Here is a 13,368-nt window from a genome sequence, read left to right as displayed (position 1 = left end):
AGTGCTGTGTGAAATATGAACATGCAAATACTCACCCCAAAAAGGAAACAACAGAACAAAGGATGGATACCTCCAAAATCCAACTTGGTGAGTCAATGAGTTTATTGGTCTTACTTATAGGAGTAGGGTGAGAAGTTACTTGCAAAAGTATGAATGATTCAGAGCCAGCTGCATCACCAAAAGCAGACCCCAGCATGAGTGATGACCCATAAAAGATGGAACCCTGAATCTCTCTGCATGATGGAAAGGCAGCTCAATTAGTCCAAAGAATGTATCTTTCGGGCAGTTCTCTTGTTCTGAGTCTCCTTGCAGCTAATATAACCTTGAGAGGGAGGTTCCTAGTGCATCTGGTCAGTTTCAGGGACATCCTGAAACTTGTGAGTTTATGTTCTAGTCTTAAAGAGCCTCCTTTTAGAACTCCTTGCATCTTAATAAGTCTGGAGGAAAATTGCTACACAATAGTGTCTTCTGAGACCTGATCTGATCCCAGAGGAAAATACCAAGGTTTTTTGACACCTGTGTCTTATACATAATGAGTCATACAACAAATGGGCAAAGGTTTCCACCATTTCGTGCCAAGTACCTCCCCACAGTCTGACTACCCCCCTCTCAAGTGCCCATGTGGCCAGAGAGAAAGGTGTTTCACTTTGAACTCATGTCCATGCCCAGGATTGGGTCTTCCACCACAGAGCCCACTGTTCTCCTGTGTAAGGACTTCCATCCTGTTTGCTTTGTCAGGGCTCTTGGGGATTGCCTAGGATACACTGACTGGTATCTTAAAGATCAGACCAGAGCATGAGGGTACTGAGAGTTCCCAGAGACAGAAGTTTACCACTGGCCTCCAAATCCTCCCCACTTAAGAAGATGACTCCTGTGGGAGATGCTTTAAAGGGAAAATAGAACCTAACCCAGAATTAACAGAGGAGACAATGCACAAATCAGGTTGGCATGTGGTGTGAAAGGGAATCTAGAGGTAGATTTATTGCTCCTCAAAACATTTTTAAGCATCATCTTAGTCAGCTTTAACTGATGACTTGATACAACCTAGGGTTAATTGAGGAGACGCTCCGTTGAGGAATTTCCCAGGTCAGACTGGTCTATGGCATGTCGGTGAGGGATTGTCTTGACTGTTAATTGATGAAGGTGCCACTGTGGACAGCACTAGTCCTGAGGCATGCGCCTCTGGGCTGCATTAAAAAGCTGGGAGTGAATAATCCTGTGGTTGAGCCAATAAGCAGCATTCACTCATGGTTTCTGACCTCCCATCTTGCAATAGGAACAGTAGGGTTATGATGCAAGTTTCTGTGTCCAGCTTTACATGGGCTCTGGGGATTGGAACTCTGGCCCCCATGTTTATATGCAAGCTCTTTACCCACTAAGCATCTCAGACTATTTTCTTTCCTTCTGTTCCTGTCTTCCCCTCTTCCCCAAACCATCTCTCCCCTCTCATTCTTTTCCCTTCTCTTTCTGTGGCTGCACATCATCCTCTTGGAATTCTGCCTGCTTTCCTCAGCTTGAGATTTTCATTTACAGAATGCAGTGCGTTTCTCTCTTCTTTTCCCTGGATATTGGGAGAAAGGTATATTTTCCCGAGGATACTTGCTTCTATATGAAATCATTCCTCACTCCTTTGTTCCTTCCCTCTCTGGCTTTGTTTACAGTCTGCTTGATTGACCTGTCAGAGACGGGTGGACATCAAGTCTCCCACTTCGTTTTGTTTCTGTCCATTTCGTTGAAATTGCTGACATTATTGCTGTGAGGCAGCTCTTGCTTGACTTCTCACCTTGACTTCCCTTGGTGATAGGCTGTGACCTGGAATTATAAGCCAAATGAACCCTCAGCTACCCTAAGCTACTTTGGGTCCAATTATTGTATTAGAGCAGCAGAAAGCAAACTGGAACACACACACACACACACACACACACACACACACACACACACACACACATTTTGGCCTCTTTGCAGTGCCTTGCACACAAGTGGCCTCTTCCCCTTGTCCTCTTTGCCATTTCCTTTGTTTCCTCTCCATCTGGCCTCCTCCTCTTTCCCATAATGGCTTCCCAGATCCTCCACTGTTTCCAGGACCAGAATGCAGCAAAGAACTTTTCTTTCTCGATCTGTGCCAAGGGTTGCCATACTACTGTCCCTGAGAACATCTTCAGTTTGAAAGAGAATAGAACAAAAGCAATCAGACCGCCAGGGGCAGGGAGGCCACAGGTGCAGCTTTAGCTATTTAAAGACAGTATAATTCTGTGTGTAAAAGGTGATAGCAATTATATATCTTTGTTATGAATGGGACCCTTTACAATATAAAATTACTGTCTTTGTTCAATCAGTATTCTGCTTTGATGTCTACTGTGTGTGATGTGAACTCCGTGGTCTCTTCCGAGTGCGTGTACACAATCCTGCTTTTGAGTTCTTTATCTTTCATTTTATCTGCTTATAAGCAACACACATTGGGGTTGAGTTTTTAACCAAATCAAGGAGCTGTGATTTATTGACAGGTAACAATTCCCTAGGGCTGTCCTGACTCCCCCATGATCTCCTGGGAGGTAGGCTGCACCCACAGTTCAACTCCTGCTCACTCACAGCAATGCTGAGGATCCCAGAGCAGAGTTATAAGCAGGAAAAGGCCAAAGCCTTGTCTACCTCCCAGATATGGGCTTCCTGCCCCTGACAACGTAAGAGGAGGGCCAGAGAACCTCAGTTCTGCGTTTCACCTGCTGCAGACAATTCAGATAAGGTCTTCCCTGGAGCTGCCTATCTTGTTCTGCCTCAAAGAGACAGGCGTGGAGGGCTTGCACCAACATTACACCTGCAGTTACATGGTTCTGCGAAGATGTGGCCCCCACAGAGCTAGTGGGAGTTGGTGGGGTGCTAAACACCACTGCCTTGTTTCTTGTGATCCTTCCCACCACCTGTCAGGCAAGGCATCCTGTCCTTGGCTGCCTCACTTTAGCTGACAGTCTTGTCTATGTGAAACATGATCATAGATTCAGAACATATCCAAGGAAGCCACAATTATATGGACATTCATCGAATGTACAGCACTGGCAAGAAGCTTGGGGAGACAAGTCACAGACTAAAACCCAAATCCTCCGGCTGTTTCCAAGAACTACTCCTCAGGTCTCCCTGATGGCCAGTGAGGTTCTGTCCCATTGGTTGCTGCCCACTCTTAGCCATTTTGGACAGCCCCATCTGAGATAAAAGGCCTATAAGACTACCATGAGAGGAGGGGAGAGAGAGCAGGACTGGCTGTTAGGAAATGAAGATAGCCCCCACCCATCCACCCCATCCCTGCTGTTCCACAAGCCAGCAGTACCCCGGTCCTGTGACCAGAAGCAGATGAACATTAGTGAGCCTCCTGCTCCTGCTCACCTCTCTGTGGTCAGTGTGAACACCGATGCTCAGCATACATCAGGTGCTTATAAGAAGATGACAGAAGAGTCAGAGAAACTAAGACCCGGCCCCTCTCTGCCTTAGGGTGTCCACTGCCTAATGATTGCTGTGGGTGAATGACAGGTGTTTTAAGGGCAATGTACAAGCTGCCTGGGATGTCTGAAGAATGTGGACTGGAGGAGGGGATGGAGGAAGACCTACTTCTTCAGCTCATTCCCCAGCCTCATAACTACAGTACAAAGCTGCATCCCACCCAGCAGGCAAAGGCTGCTGTCCAGCAAGCTAGACAAAGCTAGCCAGTGGTTCTAATCTCCGATGAAGGATAACATTCAGCAGTACCAGCGGCCTGATACCAACTTCCTCTCACCTGCATTTGTGGCTTCTAAGTCCAAAACACACCTCACCTGTGTGGGCCATGTGTGATTACGTCTAGAATTAGCTCTCTTGATCCTAGAGTCAACGCTGCTTGACACACTCAGAGCGTCTAACAAATATCTCCTGATTTAAAGTCATCCCTAGTCCTTGGTGTCATGTAATTATATCTGGTTGATTTTGTTTGGTTCAATGGTGCTGGGGATCAAAGCCACTGATTCCTGTGTGCTGGAGGATGCTCTACCACTGAGCTGCACCTCAGCCTATCCCTATGCCTCTTTGCCCTGCATAACTGAATTTTAAACTCCCAGAGGCCACCATATTATTGTTTGGCTCACTGAGAATCTTAATTTCAGCTATTTTACCTGAGTCCCAATGTAGTACACCATCGTAGTCTAAGCCCAGGAAACTTTGATGAGAGTTAGACCCAGTCCATGAAGCCAGCTAGAAGAACAATGGGAAAAGTGAGTGGAGAACCATATGACCTCTGCTGTCAGCCAAGATGCCTATAGTCAGTATTGAAAGACACTTGGAAGCTGGGAATATACTGGCCATGGTTGCACATGACGGTAATCCCAGCACTCAGGAGGCAGAGATAGGAGGATCAGAAGTTCAAAGTCTGCATGGGCTATGTGAGACATGAGACCCTGTCTCAAAAAGAGAAGAGGAAGACATATAGAAAGCTAGAATGCAACAGTGAAAGAGACCAGGTAGGGAAGGAGAGACCAGAGAAGCTTCATGGGGAGGCTTTTGGGGCATGGTAGATGTGCTGTGTAGTCGGGAGCTTTATGTAGTTGGCTTTATTTTATTTTATTTTTTTACACTTTGTCTTTGGAGGCCCACCACCCAGCTCCCAAATAAATACAAGAAGACTTATTCTTACTTATGAATGCCCAGCCTTAGCTTGGCTTGTATCTAGCCAGCTTTTTTAACTTAAATTACCCTGTTTCTCTTTAACTATGATTTTCCTCTGGGCTTTTACCTTTCTTTATTCTGTAAATCTCTCCTCCTTACTCTGTGGCTGGATGGGTGGCTGGGTGGCTGGTCCCTGATGTCCTCTTCTTCTTCTTCTCTCCTTGTTCCTCCATCCTCTCTCTCCTCCCTAGCCTAGATTTCTCCTTCTACTTATTCTCTCTGCCTGCCATCCCTGCCTATTCCTTTCTCTTGCCTGGCTATTGGCAGTTCAGTTCTTTATTAGACCCATAAGGTATTCTAGACAGGCACAGGAACACAGTTTCACAGAGTTAAACAAATGCAACTAATATTTCACAACAGCTTCATGTCTTTCCATTTCCTAAAGATGGGCATACATGCTCTTCCCAGGAATATGAGGCCCCTGTGACCTGAGGTGACCCAAGCAGGGCACAGTGCGTTGGCCATCAGGTTCACTGTTCAGCAGTGTTTCAATGCTACAAGTGACTGGTCTACTATCCCCACACAGGCAGTTTTTTGCTCTGATGGCACTGAGGCAACATAAGAAGACCTGAGACTTGAGGTTACAGGAACAGAGATGGTCTGGGTTGGAGCTTCCTGTTTGTAAATGGCTATTTTGGAGCTTCCTGTTTGTGAATGGCTATTTGGAAACACCACCTTAGAGTCCACATGCATGCCACCTGCTAAGGAGTAGGAGACTGGCTGCCCTGAGTACCATGGGAGCTCTGTCTAGCAACCTATTCATGGACACCACTGTCTGTCCACACAACTATATATTTCTCATACACAGATAATCATCTGTCACCTGTTCATGTACTAACCTGTGTGTCTATGTTTCTATCTATCTGTCAATCTGTAAATCAAGTCTTTCCACTGCCGACAGCAATACTGTACTGGGATACATTATTCCATATTTTGATATCTCTGAAATCAGAAACCGTCTTACAGATAAAGACACCAAATAGTTTGACAGGGTGTCTTCTTTCTCAGTATCACATAAAAGTGGAGCATCTCATGATGACTGTTTCCTCAGACTCAATGGGGAGCATTAGAATAACCTTTATCTGGAACAACACTTTAATTGAAAGACCCAAACTGACTTTCTTACAAAGAAATCCTTGGGGGAAAGGAGGAGGTCCCAGGTATAGGTGGTTTGTTCTTCCTTCCATCTTACTGCTGTCCTCTCCATTTCCCTTAGACACAGACACATGTACACATGCACATGCACAGAGGCACACACTGAGCAAGCCCCTGGATGTGTGACCCACAATCTGTCATGTAACATTGTTATAAAGTCCGTAATTTCTTTAGTGTTGGGAACAGCTTTGCCCAGCACAGGAGTTTGCAGACCCAGCTGCAGGATTGCTTAGCCCAGGCCTAAATGAGCTGTGCAGAATCAGAGGTTGAATGACACTGACCCCCCTCAGTCCCAGCCTGCAGCTCTCCATCTTAAAGCCTGACCAGGGGCACACAGAGAGCCCTGGAGAGCAGTATGAGACTGCTCAGAGCCTTCACTTGAACCCCGGCTTTCCTGGAGTGCTGGCTGCCAGCTGTGGACCAGTGGACTCTACACCATAGGGAATGTTTCTTGTTTGTTGGGAACCATTCCATATCTTCTCCAGACAATGGTATGTGAAATCATTTTGTGAATGGAATTAATTGGTATTACAACAGCTGCTGTGACTTAAACTCATTAACCATGTCACTCTCCTAGTCAAGAGCTGCATCTCTGCTCACCACACACCTTTGCACTGAGCTCAGTGCCTTGCAGATGTAGGTGTTCAACAGGAACCTATTGATCATCCTCCCAATGTAGACTTGGGAACCTTGAGAGACTCACTTCTATTCTTATGATGTGTGAGTTATCAATAGTGAATAAATGAGGGAATATGAAAGGTGTGGAGGGATGGAACATGCACCAACCATCTTGGTGACATCTATACTGAAGGGTCAAGGAGTGCCACTGGGGACTTGGGAAAACACAAATTTCTTAGTAAATACTCAAATATATATATATATATATATATATATATATATATATATATATATAGAGAGAGAGAGAGAGAGAGAGAGAGAGAGAGAGAGATAGAGATAGATAGATAGAGATAGATAGATAGATAGATAGATAGAGATAGATAGAGAGAGAGAGAGATAGGTAGATAGATAGATATTAGATCTGTTCACTCACTAGGAAACATGGGCTAATTTTTTTCTAGAATGCAGAATTTTAGAACTGATGCCAATTAAATGATGCTTGCTTGCATTAAGCGGAGGCTGAGGCTTTGGCTAGCACTCCTGTGATGAGACAATAAGGCCACAGGGGATGCCTGTTGGGCTGAGGCAGGTACATTTGGTCCCAGCTTGAGTCTATGCTGGAGTTCTTATCAATTACTCAAGGCAGCAGCTACCCACATCCAAAGCAGCTCAAAGTAACTAAAGGAGTTTGAACCTACTCTCTCCTCCAGGCTGTAAGATTGCATTCAAAGGATCGAGTCATGCTAGGTGAAATAAAAACTATTATATCTATTTTATCAGTCATCCACGGCCTCCTGGGGCCACCCCCGCCTCAGTGTTATCTTCTGGCAGACACTGTCTGAGAGAATAACAAAGGAATTCTGCTCTAGACTGCTCACTCCAAGTTCCTCCACCACAGGACTGTTTGGTAGCAGGGAAGGGACTAGATCCCAGGCTCAGCCTTCCTCCTTCCCTCTTGGGACTCTTTCCATCTCTCGCCGTCTCTCAGGAAGATCAGTTATGACTGTGTTTTCACGTTGACACAGTATTCAGATTCTTTTGAAATAGAAATGTCTGTCTACATTTACCCAGGGTTTTCTGTCTCATGAAAAGACAAATCATGGGGCCACTTGCCCCAGTCTCACACAACTGTCTTCTTTCTTAGGCAGGTTGCTAACATAGTGTGTTTAAAGGCAGGGTCTTCCAGGCACCTGGGGAACCATGGCTTTAACTCTTCATGAAAAGCAGATCGAGAACTGGGACCAAAATAAATTCCTCACTGTTCTTTTCTGTGGTTGTCTCCAGAAAGAAATGAAGTCATATTCTCCAGCTGTGCATTACCAAAACAAACAGACAAACACTACATTTTTTGGCCCTGAATCAAACATAGTGCATGTGGGTGCACTTCTCTGCAGCAGAGCCCTAGCTTTGGGCCTAGAAAAGCAACTATTGGCCATTTACTACCTACTTTTAGAAAGCTCCAGTAACTATACCTTCATTCAGCTGTTGGTCAGCATATGGGTTGATGGGGAAAGATTAATGGGCCACAAAACTCACACATGAACAGTGCAGAGCTCTCTGACCAACCATGAGGTACAGGATCTGCTACTCCTTTCTTTTAGTGAATGCAAAATTATGTAAAAAGGTCTGGACCACAGACATCACTGGCTGGGAGGATGCTTGCTTTTAAACTCAACCTGTCAATATGCAGTCACTTTGATATCTGTTGACTGATGATGCAGGTTAAGAAGAAGATGATGGTGGTCATGGTGATAGTAGTGGTGGTGATGAAGACAGTGATGATGGTGTGAACAGCACTGGTGATTATGGTGATGGTAGTGACTGTCATATGATTGCAATGGTGATAATGGCAGTGATTAAGGCAGTGATGCTAACACTTAAGAAAAGTGGTGATGGTCATGAGATGATGGAGACAATGGGAGTAGTGATGATTGTGCTGATGATGGGGGTAATGACTACAGTGAGAATAAAGGTGACAGTGATGTCAAGAAGTGGTGGTGATTACAGTAGAGATGCTGATGATGTGGTAGTGATGATGGTGGTGGTGACAACAAATACTGTCTGCCAATTTGAGATGCAACTTTGGACACTTGGACCACAGCTTCTGTATGAGGACACTGGGGAAATAGTTCCAGAAAAGTTTACATCAAATGATGATAATATTTTATTAATCATAGCTGAATATTCATCCCAGCTAGCATATTGGAATCAATTATCAAAAGAATGGAAAGGTTGAACTTTCACATACTTCTTCTTCGGATATTTTTCTCACCACACTATTCCTAACCAGAGACCTTAAACCTAACCCTTCACCCTAGCACTAATAGTCATCCAATCTTGACCTTAACCAAATTCAACCCAAAACCTGACCAACCCAACCCTGACTGTGAACAACCTTAACCCAACATTAACCATAATCAAATCCTAACCCTAAGCCCTAACCATAATCAACCCTAACCCACCCCTAACCCTAACCCAACCCCAATAACTCTAACCCTCTAACCCTAACCCATAAACATGCATACACAATACATATGTGTACACACTGTGAATAATATGTTGCTTTCTTTCCATAGTATGTCTTTAAACTGCAGAATATATTTTACTTTTTATTTTTTGTGCAGGTATGTATATATGTGTATGCACACTCAGGTAGAAGCTAGAGGTTGATGTTGAATGGCTTCCTCAACTGCTGTCCACTTTATTTTTGAGACAAGGCTCTAAATGAACCTGGAACTCATCAACCTGACCAGACTACCTGGCCAGTCCAGTGATTCTCCTGTCTATACTTAGCATCTCGATTACAGGTAGGAGTCACAGCTCCTAGCCTTTTGCATGGGTTCCAAACGCAAATTCTCATTACTGCACAGCAAACAATTTTCCCTCTGACCCATCTTCTCATCTTCTGTGCTTTGTACCTACTGCACACTTCCATTCAAGTAGGACATGTTCCAACAGTTCACTGGCTACCTGTGCTCAGTGGCACCATACTGGACAGCCCAGCTCTGAGGCTTCTCCTCAAAGCATGGGAACAGCCTCCTCCATCATGTAACTGGAGAGTTCCTGCAGAGCCCACATCTCTGCAACCTGGAATTGGGGTACTAGCAATCAAAAGTGTAAGAATTCTCATGTGTTCTCATTCTTCCCTCTGGAATTCTGGTGGCTAACTTCAAAAGTTAAGCCTGCATGTTCTAACTCATCTGCACAATGTAAAAATAGAAGATGGTCAGCTTTGAACACTCACTGCCTCCATGCTCTGTTTAAAGATATTTCATGACCACCACTCCAGATTTGAAAGATATTTACAAGCTAGCAAGATCTTCAGGACTGTAGCTGTGAGAACCACATACAAATTGAAAGTTGATTTATCTTATAATTAGGTTTGGGAAACTTCTTTGAATGTGACTAAGATGAACCATAATAGTCTATAGATCTTAACATAAGGGTTTTGGATCTTATTGATTCCATTTTGGCGGCCACATTTTCATGTGTAAGCATGCTGACACCTTCAACTGGCCCATCCACTTCACTCTATTGAAAACCCAGACAGAAAGCACTTCAGCCACTGTGCAGAGCACTGACGTGTGTGCTTCCTGTGGAATCCACTGACCTCACTTCTCTTCTTCTGCATTCACCGCCATCTCTTCCCATTTTACATTATATGAATTTCCTCTGCCTCAAGTCCTTTCTCAAATGAGTCATATTTTAATTCATTAATTGATTCCATTTTAGTAACAGCCAAAAACTGACACTGCAGATATCAATTAAGCATACTGAACTATATAATGTCATTCACAAATTTCATTTATGAGATGTGGCTAAGTGACCATTAGTCATGAAGAGTAGAACAATAGGTTAAGACAACTCACACAATGAGGGAAGTGTTTGCAAATATTGTACCAATAAAGAGCTAGCATAAAACTATGTAATAAATTCAAAACAACAACAAAAGCAAATAGCCAGTTAAGAAAAGAAAGGGCCAGAAGACAGTGCTTCACTCTCAGGTCAAAATGGCGGGCAGGGCCACTGTTGCAGTGTCGAGCAAGTGGCTGGATGGGTTTTGAAACTGGTGTTATAATGCTACAGGATTCAACAGACTGGGGGTAATGCAAGATGATACAATATACAAGACTGAAGATGTGAAAGAAGCCATAAGAAGGCTTCCTGGGGACTTTACAATGACAGAATGTTTCGAATCAAGAGAGCTCTGGACCTGACCAGGAGGTATCAGATCTTGCCTAAGGAGCAGTGTGGGCAAAATATGAGGAGGACAAATTCTACCTTGAACCCTATCTAACAGAGGTTATTTGGGAAAGAAAAGAGAAATAAGAATGGGCAAAGAAGTGATCTTGTGGTTGAGATCTGTGGATGTGCCTGGTCTCAGCATATTTTTATAAAGTTGTTTCAACCTGAATCACAATTGATGAATTATTTGCTCTGCAGATGCCCACTTTAAATAAATGACTATTGTAACCAAAAGGAAGGAAGGAAGGAAGGAAGGAAGGAAGGAAGGAAGGAAGGAAGGAAGGAAAGAAAAGAAAAGAAAAAGAAAGGGCCTAAAAAGACTTACTTCCAAAGAAGACATACAAAGAGCCAATAGGTCTTTGAAAATGACATCAACAATTATCCTGGAAATGCAAACCCAAAACCACAGTAAGATTACATTCCCACCTAGTAGGATAGTGATTGTCAAAAGACAAGGGATAAATACCCACAAAGAAGACTTGGTAGAGGACAATGGCTCTGAACCTGTGGGTCCTGACCCCTTTGGGGGTCAAATATCAGATTTTTACATTACAACTCATAACAGTAGCAAAATTACAGTTGTGAAGTAGTTACAAAATAACTATTTTATGTTTGGGGGTCACCACAACCTGAGGAAATATACTAGGAAGGCTGGGGACCACTATTCTAGGGTTTGGGTGTGAGTGTGAATTAGTACATCCATCACAGAAGACAATGTGAGGCTCTCTGAACAACTATGAGTAGAATGGGATACAGCAATCACATCACTAGATATATGTCCAAAGAGAATTGAAATCATGGTGTTAAAAAGATACTTGCTTCCCCAGAATCATGGCTGAAGTACTCTCAACAGCAAGATGCAGAGGCAGCCTGCATCCATCAGTCAAAGTAAGGATGGAAATAAATGTGGCATATTAACATAATGGAGCAATATTTAGTCTTTAAACAAAGAAGGAAATTCTACATTTACTATAGATGAGCCTGGAGAACAGAAATGAAATATGCTAGGCAGAAAGGGGGAAATACTGTCTGTCCTCATTTATAAATGGAAACTAAGACACCGTCAGTCATTGCCAAAGGCAGGAGGTGGGGAAACAGGTAGGCAGATGTTGGTAAAAGGTGCAGTGATAAGATGAAAAACTGCTAGAACCCTGGTATGCAGTGTGGTGACTGTTGTTACAGAAGACTATTTATCATACTATATTCTACTGTTTCCTGAAATTTCCAAAGGGAGTCAGTAGTGAGTCATCTCACCCTACAGAAGATGACTGTGTGAGGCAATAGATGTGGTGACATTTCCCAGGACATAGGTGTTACAATTATGGTTTTAAAATGAGATACTACACTTAAAATTCTGAACATAAGATTATGTTAAAAAATCCTTCAGATGCTTCAGCGGGCTGAAGGGCAGTGGGGTGGGGGAGGCATGAAGGATCACACACAGCATGCATTTTCTTGAGGGTTCCCCTGTTTCTTGTCTTACTACAGCTGAGAGTTCACTATAGAGTTTTCATGTTGTATCTATCTTCCTGGCTAGTTAACAAAGAACCTGGGCTTGTCCACCCCCACTCAAGGACATGCTCTTAGCTCAGTGTTTGTCCTTGGAGAGCCCCGTCTTACAACCAGATCTCATGGGTGTTGGTTTAAGGCTGGTCTCTTCTTCATTAACTCCATTCACTTAGGACAAACAATAGAAGAATCCCCTGGAAGTTGTAGTAAGGAGGGCCTCTGCCAAGTGATTTCTAATCAGCACCATTTAATCACCCAAAGAGCAGCGTGTGTTTGGTCTGGTCACTGAATACAGTTCTACTAATACATTCATGGAAAACACTACCATACAATAACGCATTTCATCATGGCAGGGTCATCCCTTCTGCTGACGTGCTCAGCTTATAACCAGAACACAGTCCTTGATAAGGACAGAGCTCCTATAGTGTGGCGGGTGCAGAAAGAGGGGTTTCCATGGTGACATGCAGCTACCGTGAGAAGGCTTCCAACAAGTGGACTGACTGCTTTGATGAAAGACATCATGAATCTTCCTATCTCTTTGCTCTATTTGTTCAGTAATATCCAGCCAACATTACACAGTGCTTGTAACTATATACATAATAAAGAGCGGGGAGAGAAGCCAGGGTCCCTGCAGTAATTGGCCCCTCTCAGCCTTGACACTGATGCACTCTGCAGTGGGTAGTGCTCTGCTGTGGGGACCATCCCATGCATTGCAGGTCTTGAGTGGCATCTCTGACTTCCGACTAGATACCAGAAACACTCACAGACAAGATAACAGAAAATGTCTTCAGGAAGCCCGGGTGTCCCCTGCATGACAAAATCACACTCGGGTGGGAATCAGGGACCAAGTGAAGAACATGGACAAGAGCAGTTCTCAGACCCATGTCGGGATGGCAGTCATTGCCATGGAGAAACAGGAGGGACAACTGAGTCCATGGAATAACCAGGAGGTGAAGGAAGACTTCCTGGATGATGACACCCTAGAAACTGGGAGCAGTGGGAAAGGCCTGGGAGGAGGTTCGAACTGAGGGCAGGCATGTGGTAGCAGGCTAGACCTAGGGTGGGAAAGGCAGTGGACAGCAGGAAGCTCTATCATGCTCATGGAGATAGGAACTAAGAGCTAGAAACAAGTACATGATGGAGGAGAAGTCCATG

The 13,368-nt window shown here is 44.0% G+C and overlaps 1 pseudogene; it reads left to right on the top strand.

The window, feature by feature from the left end:
- Positions 1-10,469: 10,469 nt before the first annotated feature.
- LOC118579303 lies at positions 10,470-10,806 on the top strand (annotated as a pseudogene).
- Positions 10,807-13,368: the final 2,562 nt, after the last annotated feature.

The sequence above is a fragment of the Onychomys torridus genome, chromosome 3 (assembly GCF_903995425.1).
Source record: "Onychomys torridus chromosome 3, mOncTor1.1, whole genome shotgun sequence".
NCBI classification, from domain to species: Eukaryota; Metazoa; Chordata; class Mammalia; order Rodentia; family Cricetidae; genus Onychomys; species Onychomys torridus.
This window is presented reverse-complemented; position numbering and strand designations above follow the sequence as displayed.